At 36.0% G+C, this 25,831-nt stretch overlaps 1 long non-coding RNA gene across 2 annotated transcripts in view; it reads right to left on the bottom strand.

Annotated features, from left to right (window-relative positions):
* Positions 1-433: 433 nt before the first annotated feature.
* Positions 434-25,831, bottom strand: part of LOC106541628 (uncharacterized) — a 118,241-nt gene continuing 92,843 nt past the window's right edge. For both annotated transcript variants that reach the window (XR_015696327.1, XR_001312985.2), the window contains 5 exons: positions 24,000-24,191; positions 21,839-23,513; positions 20,487-20,639; positions 3,986-4,068; positions 434-649 (listed from right to left, as the gene is read on the bottom strand). This is a non-coding gene — a long non-coding RNA (uncharacterized LOC106541628). The remainder of the gene's footprint in view (positions 650-3,985; positions 4,069-20,486; positions 20,640-21,838; positions 23,514-23,999; positions 24,192-25,831) is intronic.

Below are 25,831 nucleotides of genomic sequence, written 5' to 3' on the forward strand. Positions count from 1 at the left end.
AATCTAATTGTGGTTCAAATTAGACTGCCTAATGAACTTGACAACAAAGCAATCAATCAAAAGATATAGGTAAAGAATAGTGACTATATTAAATAAACTTCTTGTTCATTTTGCATAAATATCTAAGCAAATTGTCACTTGCTATATTGATGCATTCTTTACTGAGATTTCAGTCAGTTCAATTAGTGCATCTCTCAAACATTGAACAAGCCTTGTGTTAATGCAGGACACAAAGAAAATACAAAAAGCATAATTCAGGAAAGTAAACATAGTGGCATTAATGGAAATGTGTTTGTATTTTAAAATTGACCTTATTGAAATCAGTGGGATATGCAACACAATTCTGTGCATTATGCCAAAGTAATTCCTGTCCAATTTAATTAGGCCTATTTGCAATTGATGGCATAAAATAGCCTTAAAATACTTACCTTTCCTTGCAAGATAGTATAACAGCTAAACCTGTTTTCTTTTCCTTGGTATTTTTTTAAAAATCTAGCTGGGGTTTAAGTGACATTTACTCCATCATCCTTAGGTGATTATACATTGCAAGGTTTCATGCCATATTTAAGGTTCAAGAAAAATCTTCTGGAATTCTTTTTATGTTTAAGAGAGAGTGGCAGTCTCTGCTTTGTGAATTTTTCACCCTTCCCTGAAAGTAAAATGCAATGAGTGATGTTATGTAAAATATCAATTTCACATGCAAAGCTTTTACACATATTTTAATCATAGCCCTGAAGGAGGATGAAAAATGAATTCATTTAAATAATCTATGTATTATTTAAAGTACTATACAAATGAAAACATAAATAAAAATATGGGAGTAAAAAATGCACAAACAGAAGGAAAACATTTTTTAAAATACAAAACTTGGGAGCTAGGTGAAATCAAAAGTAAATTTCCAGTAAAGAATATTGAACATTTTTCTTGTGCTTGAAGGATAATGATGATGGCACTATCCATGCATGTCTGAGAGGAGTTTGGGCACAACCAATGAAAAAGGCATTTTTATGAAAACTGTCCAATTAATCTCAGTAGTCAGATAAACAGAGAAAAAGATTCTTTAAAACAAGTAGACTAGTTTTATAAACTCCTTTAACTTTCCCAAGTAATTATAGTTATAGACATGCATGTATACATATACATCATAATTTTTGAGTGGTTATACACAATCCACCTGACACATTAATATTCCTCAAAGGTTCTTATTCTACATGAACTAATAATCATAAAGTTTTGTAAATCCAAAGACTAGGGAGTCTAAAACAAATTGGAAGAAGTCTTTCCGAGCAACAACACATCATTAAAATTTTCAGTTGGGGGGGAGGGAGCTTCAAAAAAAGGATGCAATTGCTTTAATGAGTCAATTCATTAAAGTAGTCATATATTTAATGCAGAGCATTAAAGAAACCTCAAACCTATTTGGGGAAAAAATACACTATTACTTTAAAGAAGTATGCAGATATGTTCCAGACCTCAAATAATTTTCAAAGAATCCAGAGCCCTGCTATTTTTGACTGATTTTTTTTTAAATACTGGAACTGAAAGAATGGTTATTTTGGTTTTATTCTTTCGAGGCAAATGGCAACTTTGGTGGGATCGTACAGTGTTTTTGAAGGAGATCGGAAAGAGGAAAACTGCTAATGCTATTTGCCAGTTTGATTTTGAACTTTATATAGACATATAATGATGGTCCAGTTTCAATTATTTACTTCTATAATTGTTTAGTTTATTTATGATCTTTCAAAAAATATCCTAAAGGGAAAGGAAGTACTGCTATGTATTTGTTTATTTATTTTGGTCTATCTAGAGATGACATTATAATGTTTCAATAAAGGGATGGGTACTATAAAATCATAAGAGAAATTGTGCCCAGAGACTAACATTCTGGCTTTAAGAGAAAATATACAATGGCTGCAACATTCAACAATGTCCACTGTTGAGCACAGCTATAAATAATCATAGAAAGGAATAGGTCATTATTGATTCTCTTTGGGAAGCAAGCAATTACTATTTCCCAAACATGAACCTGTTTTCCTTTAATAAGCACATAAAAAACCATCCAAGATATTAGAAGGATAGCAGTGACAAAGAATAGCAGATAGGTAAAGTAGTTATTATATGTTTGAGTAGTAATTATCTGTAAAATAGAAGCTGTAGGAATACAAGTTTTGAATCAGCATTAGCAAGAAGAAAAAAGTGTGAGTCAGGAAACAGTCAGTGTATATAACACTGATTAATTCGTTTATAGAAAGATTCATAACTGTTGCATTCAGGTGCATTTCAAATATTGCAAGACATGACAGCTATCCATGTATATATTCACTTTCATGGAAAAATGAAACATATCTTTAAAAAACTGCAGTAAACATTATGATTCTGAATGTGTTTTATTAGCATGCATTGCCTTCAGGCTTTACATGCCAGGTTGGAGAGTTCAAAGTCATTGCATGTTTGGTTATTTGAGAAGTCCTTACAACAAAACTTCCCCGAACTAATGCCCTCCTAATAGTTGTATGTTTGACAGCATGCCATTGCAATATATACCATCCCCCACCCCAAAAAATAAAATGAATTTAAAACAAAATTGTTTGTGACATTATGTGCCTTCCACACACATACCTGGTAATTTGCCTAAATCTGGAGACAAAGACCATTTGTGAGATCCATCTGGACACATTAGCATTCTTACCTATTTTCTCCAATATAGATGTTGGAATTGAATTTGATTAAAATACTTCCCTGCTTGCAAGATTTCATTAATGCTTGAAAGATAACTTCCGTCAGCACCAGCTTGGAACTTTCTATCTAGACTTTAGCAGACATGTTTATGGAATTAAACATCTTTCTATGCACTGCAATCCTAATAAACTCTTGGTAACAACTCTTCTCGATGCTTTAAAGCACAGGTGTAATTGCTAATTGTAAAACTAAACTTGAAGCTTTTAAAATCATGGTTTATTGAACACACGATGTTGAATAAGTTGAGAAATAACCATAAGCTGTAATGACTGAGTTTACACTTCATAAACCAAAAATAATCCACATGATGTTTAGTTTAGCTCTGGGAAGTAAGTTATGCTGATAGTAATAGGATTGTGCAGTGATCCAGATTAGGGGGGAGAATGCGCTCCAGGATGTGCATGGGTATGCATAGGGTGCCTATCAGCATTAACTTACATCAAATGCCTCTTTTGCTTGGATCATGCCAAGTCCAAGAAAAGACACATCTACAGAGTGAATGACCCAATAATGCTATGAATCCACAAATCTCTTTCATCCCAGGTTACTGCAGACTTCTAATAGAGACATTTGGCTATGGCCTTTGTTTCCAGCTTGCTTAGATGTTTTGATTCAGTATTCCATCCTCTACATACAGAATATGCTTGTGAATTTGAAAACCATTATATATGCTTTTTAAAATTTTAGCTATTAAAATATGTTTTGTCTTGCTCCTATTTGCATGTTCTATAGTGACATGATTCACAACTGTTTCCTGATTCTTGGTATTCGTTTCATGCTAATAAGTGTTGATACTGTAACAAACAAAATGCACTATGGCTTTGGAACAAATAATCAATGTCAAAAAAATCATTTTGCTGACAAGAAAAGAGATATGGGCAATATTAGTATTTCAAATCCTTCAGGCAAGGATGTGAATATTAGGATCTAAAAGAGATTTGATCGCCATCATCTCAACAACAGGATTTTGACAGCTGGAATAAATAACTTCTTGAGAGCAACTTGTTAAACTGGGTTAAAAAAGGGATGTGTAATGATACTGCCCTCTCCAGTTTCTTCTCCCAATCATATTATAGTTTATTACTCAGTTGAACTGTATAACTGTGATTCAGTTTGCGATTAACTGAAGGCGGGAGTCACACAACATAAAAAGCTCATATCTCCTAGCAGGTTTTTGGCAGAAACTACAGATGCAAAAGGGAAAAAATGGTATCAAGCCAATATAAGAAGGGAAGCTGTTTTATACCATTATCCAGTATTGTTCCCTCCACTCAAGTAGTTCCAATTTCCCATGGTCTTCCATCTAATCTGGTCCTTTAAGTGAAGAATCTGCAGGAATTAAATTTGGGACAGAAGGAGAATGTTTTTAATGTCATCTATAAAAATGTAAGAACCTTGCAGGATCATATGCTGGCTTTCAATGCATTTGAGGTTTAACAATGTCCTTTTTTTCAGATAGACTAAAAAAAACATTAAAATGAAACCCAGGGAAGTTACTGATTATACTGTTAGATTTTCAGTTGTGTGGAAAATAAGAAGAATATCTAGATGGCAGCAAAAATTAAGGGTTTTGTTTGTTTGTTTTTTCCTTTCTTTGATGCCACTTAGTGGCAGCTTGAATTTTTGCTGCCCAGAGTCTAATAGGTTTGGGTACCATAATAAGAGAAACAAATATTTCAGTGTGGTATAGGGCAAGTACCTCTGTCTTGAGACAAGCATGAACTTTTGATAAGTTGGCATCATGTTTGCCAAATGAAGAAAGAGGATACAATATAGGAACATTTTTGAAAGAGAAATTACAGGATCACTTCAGCTGGAAAAATTATAGGATCACCCAGCTGGAGCCATACACTGTTGTAATTATGGAGTAGATAGTAAGAATACCAAGAGACCATGGTGAGAAAATATATTAAAATTAGACCATTCACAATTGCTCGTTTTTCAGCAGCCTAGCTTGGTGTGCTTGATTGGGATTTCTAAGCAGCATGAGCTGAATTCAGTCATTTTTTAAAAAAAATATTTTTTCAAATGCTGCTCATGCTTCATTTGGATGGTGTGTGTTTGTGTGTGTGTGTGTGTGTTAATGTATTCTTCCTTCCAATAACTGTTGACAGATCTAGCCCTGTAACCATCTGGCTCATGAAGTAATGAGATCAAATGAAATGAAACTTGGGGGGGGGGAATTAATGTTTTTCCATAATCTATTAATAACTGAAAAGTGTTGATTTTGGTGACAGCCTGATACTTGATTGTAAAGCACATTGGTTAATTAGAAGAATCATAATGAAGGTTATATGAAAATGTGTATGTCCCTCCAGAAATAAAATAAGCAGTTCTCACAGGCAGAAAAAAAGATCACCAGGAATTTAAATATGAATAGAAATACTTAAGATAATGTGCTGTTCACCCCCTTTGTTGTTAATTTGCTCAGAAAAGAAGTTGTATTGTTATAAGTTGCTTAAATTATCTTATGAATCAAGAATTTACGAGTGTATTTCTTTCTTTCCTTCACATTCCCCCTCAATTTTCTCTGTCTCTACAATCTTGACAGTTTACTCATCTCTGAGGTGTTGCTTGGTGATAAAGTCAAATTAGAGTCCTGACCTAAAATGGATCCTAATACTTTTCTTTTGGCTGTGATCATTCTGGGGGTGGGGTAATTCAAGGCCTAGCCCACACATATCTATTACTAGGAAGATGTTGCTCATTTTAAGTACGTCAGACACAAAGCATGGATCTATAAGAAGATACAAGTGTTTGCTTTATGTAGTAGAAATCTTTTCCTGATTCATTCTGGACGCATATTTTGGGGACTAGTTTCACACAATGCCCTAAATCATTGGGTACTTTATGGCAACCAATCTGTGGCTTGTCATGTAGCATTTTCTGGCTTCTTTAACAAACTATAGGCAGTGGTGGGTTGCCAATTTTTTTACTAAAGGTTTCAAAGGTTTCAAAGATTTATTTCACTTGTATGCCGCCCTATTCCCGAAGGGACTCAGGGCGGCTAACAAACCAAGGAGGGGGGGGGGATAGTACAAAAGAAAAAACAAAGGACAAGCAACAAAATACAAAGACAATTTTAAAACAATCAACAGCCACACAATTCGAGCGGGGATGGGAACTCATCAGCCCCAGGCCTGCCGGAACAGCCAGGTTTTAACGGTTTTGCGGAAAGCCTGAAGGGTGGGGAGGGTCCGGATCTCCACGGGGAGCTCGTTCCAGAGGGCTGGAGCAGCCACAGAGAAGGCCCTCCTCCGAGTGGTCACCAATCGACACTGGCCGGCGGATGGAATTCGGAGGAGGCCTAGTCTGTGGGATCTAATAGGTCTTTGGGAGGTAATTGGCAGCAGGCGGTCTCTCAAGTATCCAGTTCCAATACCATGAAGGGCTTTATAAGTTGCGACTAGCACCTTGAAGCGTATCCGGAGGCCGATAGGTAGCCAGTGCAGCTCGCGGAGGATAGGTGTAACGTGGGTGTACCGGGGCGCACCCACGATCGCTCGCGCGGCTGCATTCTGGACAAGCTGAAGCTTCCGAATGCTCTTCAGGGGCTGCCCCATGTAGAGCGCATTGCAGTAGTCCAGTCTTGAGGTCACAAGGGCGTGAGTGACTGTTGCAAGAGCCTCCCGGTTCAGGTAGGGACGCAATTGATGTACTAGGCGAACCTGGGCAAATGCCCCCCTGGTCACAGCCAACAAATGATGTTCTAAGGTCAGCTGTGGATCCAGGAGGACTCCCAAATTGCGAACCCTGTCTGAGGGGTGTAAAATTTCACACACACACCGCCTAAGGGATGGAATACATGACCAATTGTTGGGAGGAAAAAACACCAGCCACTTGGTCTTGTCAGGATTGAGTGCAGTGGTTTGGACATGCTTGTTCATGTGCAGAAGTGTCTGGGCGAGTAGGCAGAGCCTCCTGCCGCTGCTACTACCAGTTCACCCAAACTGGGAGCAATCAACCTCTGCCTATAGGTAAGAAAATCTCAGCTTAGTATTATAGATGATTCGGGACTCTGAATCATCTTGATGAGGCCAGGAATTAGACCCTTAAATGTTTGTTTTAGAAGCATCTACAAGGACATGTTAGGTAAGGTAGGTATGGCAGATTTCATACAGGATCCAGGAATAAATCCTGCTCTAGAAACTCAACCCTGAATCAGTAGCTAATGTGGGAAGCTTCAAGGACACAGTATGGCTATATAAGTTACTCTGCTTTTACCTTATATATGCACAAAAGATTATCATTCTGTAGAACAGGGGAGGGCAATTGATTTTTCCAAGGGACCAGATGAGAAACTGCAATTGATTCAATAGGCTAGACTTAATTCTGCTCAATATTAATTTTATTGCTTTATAAAAAGCAGTAAATTACAATATATGCTTTTCATTAGCTGCTTCTGGTAAGAATACAATGTTAGGTCTTATTTACATTTGATTTCTAATTTCCAACTAACCTCACTTGGGCCTGACAGCCAAAGAGTCCTGGGGGCCATAACATATCTAGGTTTGCTATAGAGCATAGGAATCAAACTATTTATTCCTTTGCATATCAAAGTCAAGGTTTAAATCCTAGGTCCCGTCTCTTCCTTTTTCACATCAACAAATTCTTAGCCACTCTTTCCCTAGCTTTGAAGGTTGACATCTGCTCTGTGTTTACACAATGATTCCAGCTGGCGTCATTTCCCACCTCGCAAGTTTCAGCCCTTAGACTTATTAAGCCAAACACAATCTGGCTACAGATTTGATACTAAGTCTGGATAGGACATGAGGCTATTTTAAACTAAACTATTGAATACTATATTCCAAAGGGATTTAGTTTCTTCTGATTGTGCCCTTGGTCAATATGGTAGTAATGTTTTCAATGTAAATTATGATATCTATCACACACCCAATTTACTCATTTATTACTTTAAATTTATTGGCCATTCAAAACTAGTGAAAATATAAAACATCTAAAAAATATTGAATTACATGGACGGATTAAATTAATCTAATAGACAGAAAAAATAACAAACAAGCAAGGTAATTGAACCAAGAGTAAATATCACCCAACACAACCTGGGACCAAAGCCAGATTTTCAAAATTTTCAGAACCAAAAGTGAGAGGGCAGAATCCTCATCTTTGGAGGATGCTGTTCCAGCATGTTTTATCATAAAGTGTTGGATGTTTGGTTTAGATCAAGGTATTGTATTAATCGGCCATTATGTTTGTATACTATGAGATAGACATGGTTTGCTTAACCATGGTTTAAATATTTGAGAAATTACAATTAACCTGCTAATACAGTTGTTTCATAAGACTACACTTTGCTTGTGAAAAGCTCCTGTCATCTATATTAAATAATTGGAATTACATACAGTTTCTTGATCATATTTAGGATGAGTTGGTTGCTAATGGTAGGTTTTTAAAAAATCTTCATGCAAATTTTCATAATTTCAGAATAGATTTTTGATTCACGAATATGTCCAATGATTAGAAACAAATGCAGACATTTTTCTACTTCAGTGCCAGGGTGTCCCATCTAATTTAATTTTATAAAAATTAAATCAGTTTATAATGAAGCAGAGAAAGTACTCATAAACCTCTACCCCAGTCTGCTAACATATTAAAGATCAGATTAGTTCCTGCCCATTTATGATATCCAAAGTCAATTTCTTGGTATAAATGTCTAATGGTAGAATCAGCTACCTCTATTCTATTCATTTTATGGGACAACAACAAAATGGAGGGTCTTAATACAAAGTATATATTTTTCAGAAAACATATATTTCTAAGATGCAAAATACGTGTGAGCAAAAATTAGCTTGAAATTCAGATTATACAAGTCATAAATAAATTGTTTTGTATAAATGGCTTTTGATCCACAAGGTGGTGCCACTATGATAAACATTCTAAAACAAAATGATAGTTTAAAAAAAGATTACATGACACAGAATGATTTGAATCCAACAATAGATAAGTGTCAATATGATGTGTGGTTGAAATGATTGATTAGGAGTGGGGAAATCTAGGTTCTATTCCTCCCTTAAACATGGAAGCCAGTTAGGTCACGGGTCTCCAACCTTGGCAAGTTTAAGACTTGTGAACTTCAATTCCCAGAATTTCTCAGCCAATAAAGGTGACTGAGGAATTCTGGGAGTTAAAGTCCACAAGTCTTAAACTTGCCAAGGTTGGAGACCCCTGAGTTAGGTAACCTTAGGCCAATCACACTTTCTCAGTCAAAAAATAGCATCAAACTCTTTGGCAAAAATGGCTATAAACAGATAATAGGGAAACTATTTGGCAGCAGTTACAAAAGCATATTTTAAGCCTTGGAAATGAAGAAAAAAACTTAAAACACAATCTACCTTAATTCTCAGGATATGAAACAGACAGAAAGGGGAACACAGTCAGTTTTTTGAGATTCTATTATTCTGGTCCATTGTTTCTCAACCTTGGCAACTTTAAGAGGTGCAGACTTCAGCTCCCAGAATTCCCCAGCCAACATGTATGTTTGGGCATTCTGGGAAATGAAGTATGCACCTCTTCAAGTTGCCAAGGGTGAGAAACATTGCTCTTGTCTGTATCAATAAGATAGAACACTAGTATCTTGTGGAGTATTGTTTCCTGACTGGTCTACCTAAAAGAACTGACACTGGTTGAAGAAAAAAAATCCTACTGGATCAGACATTGAGAACTTTGCCATATGAACCAGGCACACCCAATGGAAATAAGCTGTTCCTTTAGCTAAGTGATACAAATTCTAAAAAGAAAAAAAGGTAGAAAGTATAGCAATTATGCAATTGATTTTTGACTTGAACAATTTTCAATGCATGATGCTTGAATTTGGAGTTCAAGACTAATGTTAGGAGAGATATTTTCTATGCATGCCATATTTATAGCACAACCTTATGCATGATAATTCAAACATGAGACACCATTTTGTTTCTAGAAAGAGTGGGTGGTAAACTGAAAGTTATCTAGGAGATCGTTTCATCAAGAAGCAAAATGGGGTTAATTCTTTTTTTAAAAAAATATGCTTGTTCTTTGAGTTGTATGCCAAGAAACAGAATTCAACTAACAGGCCAAAAACAAACATTGATTTAATTCCATCCTCACTGATATTTAATGAAAATTAGGCTTTATTTTAAGAACAAATGATACTGTTTTACAGATACAAAAAGTTCTTTTTCAGTCAAATGAACAATTAGAATTCATTGACTTGTGTTGGGGTTGGGTTCAGAGGGAGGGCAGCTACAGACAATCAAGGAGCTATAGAACATCCTGGACTTCCTACTGAGGCTTGCAATGGAGCTCAACCTCTTTCTTGGTGCAGGATTTCCAACAAAGGATGCAAATCTGCCTTTCTGACAGATGGCCATCAAGGCTACTCCTTTAAAATATTCTCAGCAAAGCAGAACCCACCTCCTGAGGCAATCTGTTATGCTGTTAAAAAGATTAGACTACTAGGAACTTTCTCCTGATAGTGAGCCAAAATTAGCTTCCCTGCAGTGCAGTTTCTATCCCTGGGTTCAAGAGCTACTCTTGGAAATAGCAAACAGAATTCTGTTCCATCTTCTGCGTGATAGCCCTTATCATTTGCATGATAGCCCTTTAGATTTTTGAAGACAGATACAAACTCTTCCTATTTTCTCAGAGGCCAATATTTGTATCTCCTGCAACCATTGCTAATAAAACTTGATTTCCAGATACTTCACCAGTTAAGTTACCCATCTTTTTGACTCATTTCACTATGGTAATGTATATTTTAATCAAAATGGCCAGAAGTGGGTGAATTGGTACTCAAAAACTTAAAATTTCAGAATTGTCAAGATTGAACCCCCATATCCCAGAATGGTCTTGTGCATCTTTGACAAAGTCAGCAATATTTTATTGAATTTGTATTTTGTATTTGTATTTATTAGTTTGTCAAACATGTACAAGATAGCAGGTATAATATACACATGGACATGAACGAAAGAAATGAATACAAATAACGGGGGGCAATAGGACAGGGACGGTAGGCACACTGGTGCACTTATGCACACCCTCTTTATGGACCTCTTGGGAAGATAAATGCTGTAGATGCTGCAGAGCAGAATGCTTGTTAAGACCTAAGAAGGCATCGCTTGTCAACTAAAAGTGAATTCAAATTCACGATGTTTCAGGGAATCAAACATTTGTTCTGAGCATATATGCTTGTTTTGTTCAAAAACTAAATGAATTGGGGGTTTTGCCCTTCCTCCCTTTATTTTGAAGCAGCCTTAATTCCAGGAAAATTTAGATCAGTTTACACAGGGGTAATTTTCGATTGACATTTTAAAGCTCTTTTTTTGCTTACTAAGCATTGTTTCGGAGGAGTAAACAACTTGTGTCTTTTTACATGTGTTCCAGGAAAAATGTATCTAGGATTTTTAAAGTCATAGAAACTTCCAATTTTTAAATGTAATATTGCATTACATTTAAAATGTAATTATGCATTATGCGTCTTTGGCATTTAGTCATGCCGGCCACATCTATGGACAGTGGACATTCTTTGGCTTTGAAACAGAGATGAGCACCGGCCCCTAGAATCAAGAATGACTAACACATATGTGCGAGAAGAACTTTTACCTTTACCTATTGATTTACTTGTAGATTCACTTAGGGATAAATGTGATTTCAAATAGGGATAAAAATTTAAATCATTTCTCTTGAAAATGCCGCACCTCTAATCACTACATAACCCAAAGTGGCTGCAGTAGAGTGATTGAAAAAATTAAGAAGACACCAGCAATGGTGCAGTTCAGGTTGCACACTCTTTTTACAAGTGCTGTGTGCAAAAAGGTGGAGATTCATTTGCGTCATCATGATGACCACTTTGACTTCTTTGCCATGCCATCCCTGTAAACCCTCCTGGTCACAGCTGGTTTCATTGGCCGAGCCCTTTAACTATTACTTTTAATAGTTTCATCTAGCCAATTTCACAGTAAAGAAAGAAAGCCTGCAGTTGATTTTATTTATTAACCAACTTTGAATCACCTGAATTAACAAAAAGCTTCTGAACACTTCTCCCGGGCTCAGAACTCCTCTCCTTTTTATTTTTTCCCCAAAACTGCCCAAAAAGCAGAAAATGACATATGAGAATTTACTAATTAAGTTGCATCTTGCAACTTAATTAGTGGGCTGGTTATGTCAATTTAATCTTTTTGAGAAGAGAATGAATGTTCAGGAAGTAATTCATTAAATGCTTGCTGAGAGCCATATAGAGGAAGGAAGCAACAGCCTGCTATTAAGAGAAAAGTGAAACTTTTATGACAAGCCAAAAAAGCAAGAGAAAAGGGAAAACATGCAATAGGCAAAAAACAAAGAAGGCACAAAGGACCCTCCCAATGACTGACTCTACAAAGCCTGAGTTCTTACATTGAACAAAATGGTGGTTGGTTCAATTATGGATTATGAAGAAGACTACAATATACTAACTCATAAATTGTGCAGTAACATGGCAGGCCCCAACATTTTGGGTGTCAGGGACCAGTTCTGTGGAGGGCAGTTTTTCCATGGATGGAGGGGAAGCAGGGTTTTACGTGCTGCCTGGATGTTATGCATGTGTGGATGGGGCTTCACTCTCACACCCAGCCTGATTCCTGGCACACCGCAGACTGGTGTTGGTCTGTGTGCCATTGGTGACCCTTGTCAGTTAACAGAATATCCGGTAGTTCTGCATGATATGTGAATCTAACTGAAATGGCTTGCCTTACTGCGCAAGTTGAGCATGAAAAATTAATAGTTAACACCAAAAATCATGGACTTTCCCTCAAGCTCTGCTCTTACTGTGGCTCTGCTTTTATTGTGGACATTTCTTGGTTAGGGATGGTGGTAAATGTCACTAGTAGGGAAAAGATCTGTACCTCAGTCAGAGATTTTTCTGCCACTTTTGTTTCCATATGGAGGCCGCTTCTGAACTTCGTGCTTGAAGTAGAAAAGAATGAAACTTTGATTGTGGGTTTTACCGACTAGATTGATAGATCCTTATAGAAAATACTAGTTTTATTATTATGAAAAAAATAAAAAAGGCGTGGTTTGATGTTAATGTCTTATATTACTGCAACAGAGAGAGTCAGATGTCAACATTTCTATTTCTTTTTCCCAATCCTTCCTCATTTCTCTTCTCCCCCCTCTTCCTCACTGCTTTCCTATTTACTTTTGTATTTTGTATCTTATTTTATCTTATAACTAAATACAAATGTTAAATGTTTAAAAATAATTCCTGTCTCCATCTGTAAAAGGAGAATTGTTTTGCTCTTCTGTTCTTTGCACATGTCTATGGAGATTCACAGGGATGCGGTGACTCAGTGGCTAAGACGCTGAGCTTGTCAATTAGAAAGGTTGACAGTTCAGCGGTTCAAATCCCTAGTGCCGCGTAACGGAGTGAGGTCCCGTTACTTGTCCCAGCTTCTGCCAACCTAGCAGTTCGAAAGCATGTAAAAGTGAAAGTAGAAAAATAGGGACCACCTTTGGTGGGAAGTTCTGTGTGCCTTCAGCATTTAGTCATGCTGGTCATATGACCACAGAGACATCTTTGGACATTTCTGGCTCTTTGGCTTTGAGATGGAAATGAGCACCGTCCTCTAGAGTTGAGAACGCCTAGCACGTATGTGTGAGGGGAACCTTTACCTTTATGGAGATTCTCAGTCATCCAGATCGTGGTTGTACCAATGGTATTTTTTCAAAAGGCAACTGGACTTCCTTTGTTTTTCTTGAAGGCATTTCACTTCTCACCCAGAAGCTGCTTCAGTTCCGGTAAGTGTAAGAACACTTACTGGTAAGAACAATGTGCCCAATTATCTTTTACTATTAGACTAATTATCTATTAGTCAACAATTTTGAATGACCCACTGTACATAGCTGAATTGCTCACACCCTCTCAGAATCTGGTTAGCTTGTTTTAGGCTTAGTGTGATGTGTAAATGAGACCAATTTAAAAGCATTATTTGTGTGCTGTCAATCACATCTAGAAGCCATTATTTGCAATTGGGTATTAATGACAGCTCTGTATTAGCATGATGTGTGAACAGACATGAATGGTTTATTTGTGATTGAATCAAGCTCTTTCACAAAAGTTGTAGGGCATAGTCAGGAGTTTTTTTTAAATAAAATTATGGAACTGTAGGGTCCGTGTCTGAAAAAACTACGTCTGGCATTGCACAATTGGTGGAAGATGAGTTGCAAGCGTAGGAAGCAAGCGGTCAAGCTAACCTTGCCATACAGAAACAGTGTATGATTTCATCATTTTTATTGCTGGAAATTATTATTCTATAGCTCAGTCAAGGTTGATGAAGAGAGAAGCAGAAGGTAAACATCTTTAGGGACCAAGGCTGCTTATTAGATTCAGAGTTTAGGAGGCTGAAATTTCTCTTTGGCAGGTGTAGGAAGCACCAATATCCTTTCCTATGCTGAGTTCCTTCATTTTTGTAATTAAAGCCTCATTTGAAGAGCTCCTGCTGTTTCTCTCTTCTTCTGGAAATGCTGACAGAGACTTCTTTGAAAAACTGTGACAATATTTCTAACACCTCTGCATTTGTTGTTACTGTTTTTTTTTACATATATCAAGTGACAACAAATAACAGCATCTCCTTTTAAATTGCAAATCCATTAAGCAGAAGGAACAAAAAGTCCTTGAGTGGCTTTTCTTCAAGTTTATAAGGTCGCTGCTGGGGATAGTAACTCTCTTCTGTGGTTCTCCTTCATGGAGATAGCAAATTACTTGCCTGGATTCATTAAAAGAAAAAGAAAAATAAAGGCAGAAGGAGATTCGTGAAAGGCAATAAATGCTAACAATTGTTCTCTGATCATACCAATGACATCAAATGTTTTCTTTTGCTAGTACTTCTGTTAAATGTAGATAGGAAAAGAACCCATCCAACTGTTTCATGAAAAGACAGGAAATGAGTGGAAATAGGAGACTTAATAAAGTTTCAATGACTCAGCAAAACTGCACAGAAATAATATTTGCAGTTTGCTCTCAAAAGTGAAATATTAGCAAGAAATGTTGCGTGACTCTCCAGCGTTAACACTCCTTTAAGGTTTGCTGCAACTTTTAAAACATATAACACTAGCATAAATCATAAACAGACTCCAGTGTTTCTTTCAACGGTCATGGCCAGCACAGTTAATAAGGTCCGCTGCTTGGAACTGATGGTTCATCAACTGGCCACAGTTTGCAGTACAAGATGGGTAATCAGTGAGCAATCAGTAACAGAGTAGACATAGTCAAGCATTGGACCAGAAGCAGGAAGATCCAGACTCAAATCTACATTTGACTATAACTTGCAGCCCTTGAAGAGCATTCAGAGACTTCAGCTTGTCCAGAATGCAGCCGCACGAACGATTGTGGGTGCACCTCGGTTCACCCACGCTACACCTATCCTCCGCGAGCTGCACTGGCTGCCTATTGGTCTTCAGATACGCTTCAAGGCACTAGTCGTCACTTATAAAGCCCTTCATGGTATTGGACCTGGGTACTTGAGAGACCGCCTGCTGCCAATTACTTCCAATAGACCGATTAGATCCCACAAATTAGGCCTCCTCCGAATTCCATCCGCTGGCCAATGCCGACTGGCGACCACCCGGAGGAGGGCCTTCTCTGTGGCTGCTCTGGCCCTCTGGAACGAGCTCCCCATGGAGATTCGAACCCTCACCACCCTCCAGGCCTTCCGCAAAGCCCTTAAAACCTGGCTGTTCCGACAGGCCTGGGGCTAATGAGCTTTTGTCCCCCCTCGAATGGTATGGTTGTTGTGTGCTTTTAAATTGTGGTATTGTTCTGTTCATCTTTTTTATTCCTTATTTGTACCCCCCCCCTTGACTTGGGTTGTGAGCCGCCCTGAGTCCCCTTCGGGGAAAAGGGCGGCATAGAAATATAATAAATTCAATTCAATTCAATTCTTTGGGTGACCTTAGCCTATTACCCTTTCTCAAACTTAGTAAAATCATGGGAAGCATAGGCTGGGAGGAAGGAAGAGATCCCGTTATGGCAATTTTCTTAAAGAAAGATGAAATATATAAAAATGAGGTAATTAATTAGTTATAAGTGTTATACCCAACGGTATATGACTTTCTGCTTCTAATCAAGATTATGAACTTGGTTTTTGTGAATCTCCTCCCATTTATATGTAGCATGCCTTCTTCTTACTGTTATTTTTTAAGCTTATGAACAGTTATAGTTCTGGTTAGGAAAATTTAATAAAGTGTCTTCCACAAGAGTTGCCTTAGATTCAAAGTTATCACTGTATACAGCTCAATTTTGGTATGTATGCGTCTGCATTACAGGCGTGTACATATTTCATTTCTATACTACAAATCAACTACAGTTTCACAGCAGTCTATAGCAATCATAACAATAAAACATCCATAATCTACAATCAAAATTTAAAACTCAGTAAAGATGTTACTAAAAATAATAAAAATAGTCAGAACAAATTTAACAAATGCACAATAAAATGCATACATCATATTGGTAACAATAATAATACAGATAAGGGAAGAGGACATGAAAAATATCTTCTAAATGCCTTTGGAAAAGCTAAATTGTTTCAGGAATATTTTTAAAAAGATGGACAAGACTTAATTCTATGGAGATATTATTTTACAGGGTAGATAGGCAAAAAGGAAAATCCAGGATTTAATTTTTATCTCTCCTTTATTTTTCTGAACTGGAATATATCCATTTTGGTATGTATGCATGTGCGTTACAGGTGTGTATACATAATTATTTCTCTGAAATGCAGTATATCCAAAAGCTCCTGGTGGGAAGGATATACATCAACTACAAGATCATCTTGTAGTTAAAGATACTTAGGCGTCCATAAGATGTTCTGAAAGATGTTTCTCGTTTTCCTCTAATGCTTTAGAGGAAAGTTTAATCATGTTAGTTTAATCATGTTTGTTGACTACAGAATTGGTTGGGACCAAGATCTTAAGCCTTAAGTCAAGGTTTATAGACCATATTGCCTGGATTTAAATGACACACTGAGACTTAACCAAGCAAATCATATTATGGCTTGGTAGAATGTGTAAAGCTTGTTTGTGTGCATGAACTAGACTTTAATGTAGGAAAGATAGTCTTGAGGCTATTCTTGCTTCATATTCTATCAGAATTAGATCTATGGGATTGAAAGGACAAAATATTGCAATGTGTTGCCTCCCAGCTCTAAATCTAAGTTAATGGCCCAACATAATGTGCTGACTGCTGGATCATTCTTCTCCGATTGCAATGATAGAAGGTCTGCTACCTATTTACCTAAAAGAGAAATTATGAACCTCTTGTTTTTGTGGCTTGTAAGCGCTGCAGGTCAGCCTTCAATATCTGATTTATTGTTCACTCTGAAAGATTATTTCCATTGAAAAGTGTTACGTACGGTCAGTCTTTTTAGATTACTAAATGTATATCATAACCATGATGATTTATTTTATTTTATTTTTACCTCTTTTTTTTTTTTGCAGTCTCATTTCAAAATAGTTTTAGAATTACCATGTGGATTGTAGTGCTCCTGAGAGAATGGCCAAGGAAAACACGGTAGCAAAATAACAAGAAGATATTGATTTAGCGTGTTTTATTTAACTAGTTTTAGTCATGAAGAGACTTTTGAAGCCATATTGTAGCATGTTATGAACCAATGTTACACTGTGGAAAACATGAAGTGTAGATATTATTTTAATAAAAACATGCCCCAGAAAAATATAATTAGGAGAGAAGTAAAGGATGATCTAGAAATAGGACTGCATCACTTATTCATCTTTCTTTTTGTTCTTCAAAATCTTCCAATCCAGCTACTTATAAAAATGTATGTACTTTCAGTTCTGGATTATAAAAATCTGACCATCCATTAAATTACAGCCTAGAAATACATTCCCCCAAATCTTTGCTGCCACTTAGTGAGCATATATTGTTTTGCAGTCCAAATCCTGTAATTCTGAATGGATCATATGAACATAAAAAGAAGAGGAGAATGGTAAGGATGTCAGAATTTTTGCTTCCAACTTTATTCCTTTTTTTTAAAGAATACTCCCCTGGACTTCATAACATGTAGAGACATATGATACAATTTTCTGTAACCCTATTACCAAAAATTCCATTCAGCAATACTTGGAATCCTATTTGATTGGCGTGGAAACTAAAATGGCACTATAATTTAGAATTCTAATTTAGAAACAATACATATATTGTCATTGAATGTACATATTAAGCACCCAATTATATAATTTTCATAGATATGCTTGAGTGATATTTATATTTTTCAAATGCACATTTGTCATTTTCATACTTCATCTTTGAAAGTTGGCAGTGAGGACATACTGTTTTTGCTTAATGTTATATATGAATCCCATCTACATTGTTTATAACCATGCTGTATGTTTGAACATTACATTGTAATAAGGTTTCTATAATCTATTAACTAAACCCTGATGAAAACTAATAATGGTTTAACTTTAGGATTTTTGAATACATGGGGTTATTGTGTGGAATGAATGGCCCTAGTGATACTCATTAATTTTTAAAAAGACTTCTTCAATTCCTATAGGACAAAAATGATTAAGACTGAGATAATTAATTGGATTAGCTAGCACAATCATGATTTAATGAAAGATATGTGTTAGATTTTAATTAGAGATGATTCCTTACAAGTATTCTTAGAATCTGATGGCATCATATTTGGAATACAAAAGTGTATATTTCATGATTCATTCATTAAATGTACTAAAATGGTTTTATACATTATAGACTATTTCCTGGAGTTTATGAAGCAATTAAATCCTTGGAGAAACAGACCTATTCTCAGGATCTAAGTAAATATGATGGTGTCCACAAAACAATCATACCCCAATTTTTCAATTTGAAAATGAATACCAAATTGGAGGTTTTGTTACCTCTGAACCTCTGGATATTTGGGATTCTGGAAAGCAACAAATTAGAAAGACAATGGCAATTAACAAAAACCCTAAATACTATATGAGATACTGATGTGTATCATCAACCAACATGCTCACAGAATAGGGCCACGGGTTCTACTGTAGATCTATAAATGATGGCTTCATTTTCTATCTTTATTCTATTATTTTTGTGTGTGCTAATGAAGCAATAATGAGTATAGGTTTTATATTGATTCAAAAATTGTTATGAAGCCTGAAAGTTTTTTAGTGAGGAAGAATACTAAGACCCAGACAATGTTTCCAGTTCTTGTTAACAACACGACAAACCAAAAAACTTCCCCTTTTAGCAGTTAACTCAACTTTATTTTGTAATTTTAGAAAATGCAGATATAGAGGTTGGAATAAAAGTACTTATTAAAGGGAATAATCCCTTGTTACAAAAGTTAAAACTTGAACAAGCTTGATCAGCAAGCCATTTAAAGTATTTTTATTATATATATTCTAAGTATCTTTTCTATAATGCCAAAATATCATATACACATTGTCATTTTATTTTACCAAAATTAAGCTACCTGTCCATTTCTGCTAGGACACATTTGTGATTTCAAAAAGCCTTGAAATGAAAAAAAAAAAGAATCTCTAGATAGAGATCTCAAAAAATTAAATTAAATGTAAATAAACATATTACTTAAAATTAATGCCAATTTCATAAAAGCAACAGGGGTGAAATTATTCTTGTCCCATATTCTCCATCCTCACCCAATAAAGTTGCTAAACTATATTTGGTTATATTTTGTTTCATTATCACGACAAATGTATGAAGCAGTGAAAACTAAAATATTTCAAAAGGGTTACTCAGAAAAACAGAAGTGTGAATTTAAAACATCGGTCAGATTTTCAAGGAATTAGAACACAATTATGTTTCTGAATAATTTCAAAATTGGGGCTTAAAGTTGTGGGTTATAATGCCAATTCAGAGAATATCCATCTGTAAAATTTATATAAATCACCATAAGGTGAAGGTCTAGTATGAGGCCCAAAACACACAAGAAAAGTAAGTTGACTACCGTTCATTGGTACTTAGATAATGTATAAGGAATGAGATTCAAGGTAGCATCTTTGACAATTAAGCTTTAAAGCTTAATGCAATAATTCATACAATTACCTAGTCCAAATACTGCTAAAAGGATGTGGACATATGGAGACTACCTATGCTTGTTTAGTTTCTATAAAACTAGTTGCATAGTGCCACCTATTAGTAAGTAACAATTATAACACCAGCGTAACCTGTCACTTTATTCTCCAGAATTTTTCTCAGTACTGTATGATGTTTGCAGTCAAAAAAGGATCCAGATTGTTGGGGGCAATATGCTGGCTCTGTAACCATGTAGAGAGAGCTATAAAGCACTATGAAGCGGGATATAAGTTTAAATGCTATTGCTATTTTTACCTCACTTTAGAGATATTTTGATGTTCTAAGCAGAGGTGTTACAGCAGCATATCCTTATGAACCTTCGAATGACAGTAACAGGAATATACTGAATGCATAGTTAATTATTCGATTTTTATATGTGAAATAGCATGGATGCTTATATCCAAGTGGCATGTTCTGGATTCAAGTTAAGACATGAGCATTATTTGTGTCTCTGAGCAGAATGCATTTAATTAATTCCAGCCTTGGTTTGTTGGTCATTATGTTTGCCAATTTGGAAATCTTAAACTGCAGAATCATTCCAAAGATTACCAAGAAAATAGAGCAATTGAGACAGATTCTTTTCATTCATCTAGAGCCAGACATGCTGCATAAAATGGCATTAAATTATAATAGACTCATAGGAAAATCACTTACTTACAGGTGGCTATTGAAGAAATGATGAATGTTCACCAAAGGACAATGCACCAAGGACAAATGCAGTATACGTCTTTTAGTGAATCAACATAATTGAACAGTTTTGGACTGTTGGAATTCCAGTGAAATTCTTGTGTCTTGTATCTCTGTGTCCAAACTGGCAATGGAACAAATGAACAGAGGTAAAAAGGCAAGGTAAATAAACATGCCATGTTGACCCAAGTGCAATTTTTCACATTTTATTTTACACAAAAGGTAAGTCTGGGAGAAATCAAACTGGCAAGCCAGAAGTGCATATGACATGGATGTGATCTCAGTTTAACCAATAACCAAATTCTGGGCTCTTCTTCTAATAAGCTTAGAGGATAGGAAATGGTACAGATATCTTTCCCCAATCTAATAGTATCTGCCAGATGTTGAGATTAAAATCCAACACATACAGAGAACATTTGATTGTTGAAGGCTGCAGTACTTAGACTACTATATTTTTGCCCTTTTGGTCTTGGACTACGATCTCTTGAAAGTTTTCTTTTAATAAAGAAAGGAAGTAAAAAGGAAAAATAGTCCAAATCACAGAGGATAGAGTGTGGATGCACCACCTTTTTGAGGCCAATGGGCATATTTGGATCATGAGTGGATGATTGAGAACCTGTTGTCAAATATTGTAGGGCAGGGGAGAAAAATAATCTTGTTTAAACTTAAAAGTTAAACTGGTTTCTCTCTGTTTGATAGTTTTTATGCATGCATTATTACCAGATTAGATATCATCCTCCATGTACATTGTTCATGTTACTAAATCTGTTTACAAACAGATGACATTATATAAAATAAATTAACAGCTAATGGATATTTAAGAATTTTTTATATCTGTTGCAGAGCACAGTTAAAATAAATGGAAACTGTTCCATTCATCTTTAGGCATTCTTATTTATACTTCCTGGTGTACTATTTATTTGCTTTAGACAACACAAATCATGCTTTTAATAACAGTAATTGTATTTTGAAGCCAAATTGTTTTCATGAGCCTCTATGTAGACCCAGACAATGGTGGAGCATGACAGCTGCAGTTTTTCTTTAATTTCATATATCTTTTTATTAAATATTAGCTGAGATTCCTAGGAATAAGAGTGAAACAAAAAAAAGAAAAAGGAGAAATCCACTGCAGACTTTAGCTCAACTTTCAACAGATGATCCCAGATTTTTTTAAAGTATTCCACTTCTTCATTAAACAGGAAACACCAATTCCTAATTGGTTAATGTTGGCTCATTTCACACCAATGAGTTTAGCTTATCTAAATCCTCCCAATGAAGCAGAATGTTATGAATGTTATTTTATTTATTTTCATTATATTTTACCTTTTCTCTAAGACAGAACTTTATGATGCACGGAGTTCATTTTCCACAATGGTTGTCTGAGGAAGTCCATACTTGTTAAAGTTGCTGAGGTTGAGATGCACTGCTCTAGGAAGAAGACAAATAATCAAAAGAAGAAACCTCTTGTGAAATCTTATTTGCACAAGAACAAACCTATGAAAGAGATGGGCAGAAGAAAAATAAGAGGTCCAGAATTAAATATTGCATTCCAAAGCTAAGTCCCTTGCTTTCTTTATATAGCAGCACAAACAATCTTCCCTGGATTAAAACCCACTTCATATTGCCCATGGAATTTGAAATCATTAAATATTTTGATGTCAATTTGCCTTAAGTTACATAGTGCTTCATTTTAAAATGTTAGAGGTCAATTGAAATTCCCTATATATTCTGAAAGACTTGCAAGATGAGATTAATTTCCAGGTTCAAAACTTTCCCAACTTTTTATTTTTATGAATTAAGGCATCCTTATTTTGAAGATCAGCTTCACCTAACTGTTCTTTGTATGAGTATTTTCAGAAACTATGGAATATAAAGGAGTAATTAGACCAGTCTGTTTCTACAGCACGTTCTGTCTGTTTCTTCTTTTCATTATTAGATTTGATGACACATTTGCTGGCGTGTCTTCCTGCAGATGGCACAGAAATTTTGCAATCAGCTATAGAGAGAAAACTGTCATCTTAAAATGCAACTTTGCAGTTTATTTCTTTTCTTTAATTGATCCAATCTTACTTTTAAAAGGGGATTCTGGGTTTTTAAAAAATATGTTTTATTAGAATTTTATTTTTAAATATATATCAATATCAATACATGAACAGTGTGACCTCTGAGTATAATTCATTAGGATACAAATAGCCCTCTTGAAATTGCAGAATAGCAATAGCATTAGCAGTTAGACTTATATTCCGCTTCATAGGGCTTTCAGCCCTCTCTAAGCAGTTTACAGAGTCAGCATATTGCCCCCAACAACAATCCGGGTCGCATTTTACCCACCTCGGATGGATGGAAGGCTGAGTCAACCCTGAGCCGGTGAGATTTGAACAGCCGAACTGCAGAACTGCAGTCAGCTGAAGTAGCCTGCAGTGCTGCATTTAACCACTGCGCCACCTCGGCTTATGATGATGATGATGATGATGATGATGATGATGATGATGATGATGATGGTGATAATAATAATAGTAATTCAACTGTTCAGCAGTGACATCAAAATGAACTTTGGACTTGAAAAATGTGCTATGTTATTATTATGCGGCGAGGAAAAATGAAAAAAACAGAAGGAACAGAACTGGGAAATGGAAATATAGTGAAAGCATTAGCAAAAGATGATGGTTACAAGTGCCTAGGCATATTGTAAGCAGATAACATCTTGAATGGAAAAGTCAAAGAGTCAATGCAAAAGGAATACATCAGAAGGTCCACAAAATATTAAAATCAAAGCTGAATGCTGGAAACATAATTAAAGCCATTAATACATGGGCAGTTCCAATGATACACTACTCAGCTGGAATCATCAACTGGACTCTGGCTGAACTGGAAAACTTGGACCAGAAAACACGCAAATTTTTGAATATGTACCACACTTTACATCCACGAAGTGACATCGGCAGGTTGTACCTCCCAAGAACAATAGGGGGCGGGGGGCTATTGCAAATCCATCAAACTGTAGAAGAAGAAAAATGAAGTTTGAATGATTATGTGAACCAAAGTACAGAAAAATTGCTGCAGGCTGTGAAAACAGCCTAACAGCATAAAAATAACAGAAACAAAGGCAGAATATAAGGAAAAACAGCTGGATGACAGATTAAATAGATTGAAAACCAAAGTTTTGTATGGAAAGCACTTGAAAAACATTGAGGGAAAATATGATGACAACTTGACATGGACATGGCTTAAGATGGGAACTATCAAAAAGAAATGGAAGCTTTAATACTGGCTGCTCAAGAACAAGCACTACAAACTAATGCCATGAAAGCAAAGATACAAAAATCCACTGACAACCCAAACTTCCGACTTTGCAATAACAAAGTCGAAACTGTTTCACATTTAATATGTGAATGCAGCAAAATTGCACAAACTGATTACAAAACTAGACATGACCGAGTTGCTAAATTAATCCATTGGTTGTTATGTAAAAAATATGATTTACCTGTATCCAGAAAGTCGTGGAAAAGTGTAAAAAGCTATTGAAAATGAGAAGGTGAAAATCTTGTGGGACTTTCAGATACAAACAGATTGTCATTTGGAGCACAACACGCCAGATATCATGGTTGCAGAGGGCCGAACTGTACAGTTTATTGATATCGCTGTTCCTGGAGATTCCAGAGTAGAAGAAAAAGAACTAGAACAAATAATGAAATAATGAAATATCGCAACCTGGCTATCGAAACTACACGGCTAAGGATGAAGCATGTAACAGTAATACCCATTGTCATCGGGGCACCATGTCCAAGAATTTTATAAGATACATCAACAAATTGCAGCTTCCTGCAATAACACCAGCAGAACTGCAAAAAACTGTGTTACTCGGAACATCTTATATTTTAAGAAGATACTTGGTTGATACCTAGGACGCTGGCAGCAAACTGTATCAACCATTAGCACCAGTCACTGGTATTTGTAATGCATTTTTGAATGTTCAGTTGGCTGAGATTCATGTTTAATGAATAAAGTATATATAATAATAATAGTTGTTACATTAATCAAACTTATATAATCCTAGTATTGATATACATGTTTGTTTTAGAATAGTTACTCAATATTTCAATGTTCTATTTTAACGCCAATGATATTATCAAGCGTAAATAGTTATTCCATCTTTCAACCTCTAATCTTTTCATGTAATTATTATCTATATTATATTATATAAAATTATATCTGCTAATATTCCCCTTATTTCTTATTTCTACCTCTAATCTAGCTTCTAATCAGACCACAATTACTAATCCTAGTGTTAGTAAAGGTCAATGGTAAAGGTTCCCCACCCACATATGTACTAGTTGTTCCCGACTCTAGGGAGTGGTGCTCATCTGTGTTACAAAGCCAAAGAACTGGCACTGTCCGAAGATGTCTCTGTGATCATGTGGCCGGCATAACTAAATGCCAAAGGGACACGGAACGCTGTTACTTTCTCACCAAAGGTTTTTTCTACTTGCATTTTTTTGTTTTAGTGTTAGTATACTAGTGTTTTAGTGCTAGTGTTAGTACACATGTTTATATTAAGACATACTCCTACATTATTTGGTTGTTCAAAGTCGCAATATGCTATTCAAGCAGGGGGTAAATGCTATTGGTTCCGACCTGTTTGCCCAAACTGGTAGTAAAAAATGCTACTGGTTTGGGCAAACTGGTGTTTTTGGCAATCAGATGTGGCGCGCAATTTATATTAGCTAATCTAAATTGAATGGTACAACAGATTCCCCCCCCCCACTGTTCTACTTACCTTTGCAGGCACGCTCAGTAGCAGGCTCTGCCCACCCACCCAGACGTCACACATCCATGTTTGATGCTCTGCACACATGCTCACATTTGTGAACCAGTAGGAAAGGTAAGTAGATTTCATCCCTGCATTCAAGTACCAATTATCCTATTATTTAAACATACCTAATAATACCATCTTTCTACCTCCAATCTTTCCATCTAACTATTGCTTTATATAAAGGTTTGCATTCTTATTTCTACCTCTATTCTACTTTTTAATCAGGCCATCATTATATTAGAAAAGAAAAAGAAAAAAAAATCCTTTCTATCCATCATCTCTTACTTGTTTTAATACTTCAATTCTTATTTGTTTTTTAGCTTGCCTCCCATACTCCTCTCTTGGATCTTTGTCTCTATTAGCGTCTGTGTCTTCACCATCAGTCTGAGTATTTCTCCCAGGTCTATCCTCTTAAGCTGCCAGACCTCCAGAGGGTCCACCAAAACCCTTATCTCCCTTTCATAAGTATCTTCCAAGTTATCCGATTCCATTTTTAAATCTCT

Source organism: Thamnophis sirtalis, unplaced genomic scaffold, assembly GCF_051295495.1.
Source record: "Thamnophis sirtalis isolate CommonGarterSnake01/CBP01778 unplaced genomic scaffold, rThaSir2_p1.2 scaffold_4, whole genome shotgun sequence".
In the NCBI taxonomy this organism is placed as follows: Eukaryota; Metazoa; Chordata; class Lepidosauria; order Squamata; family Natricidae; genus Thamnophis; species Thamnophis sirtalis.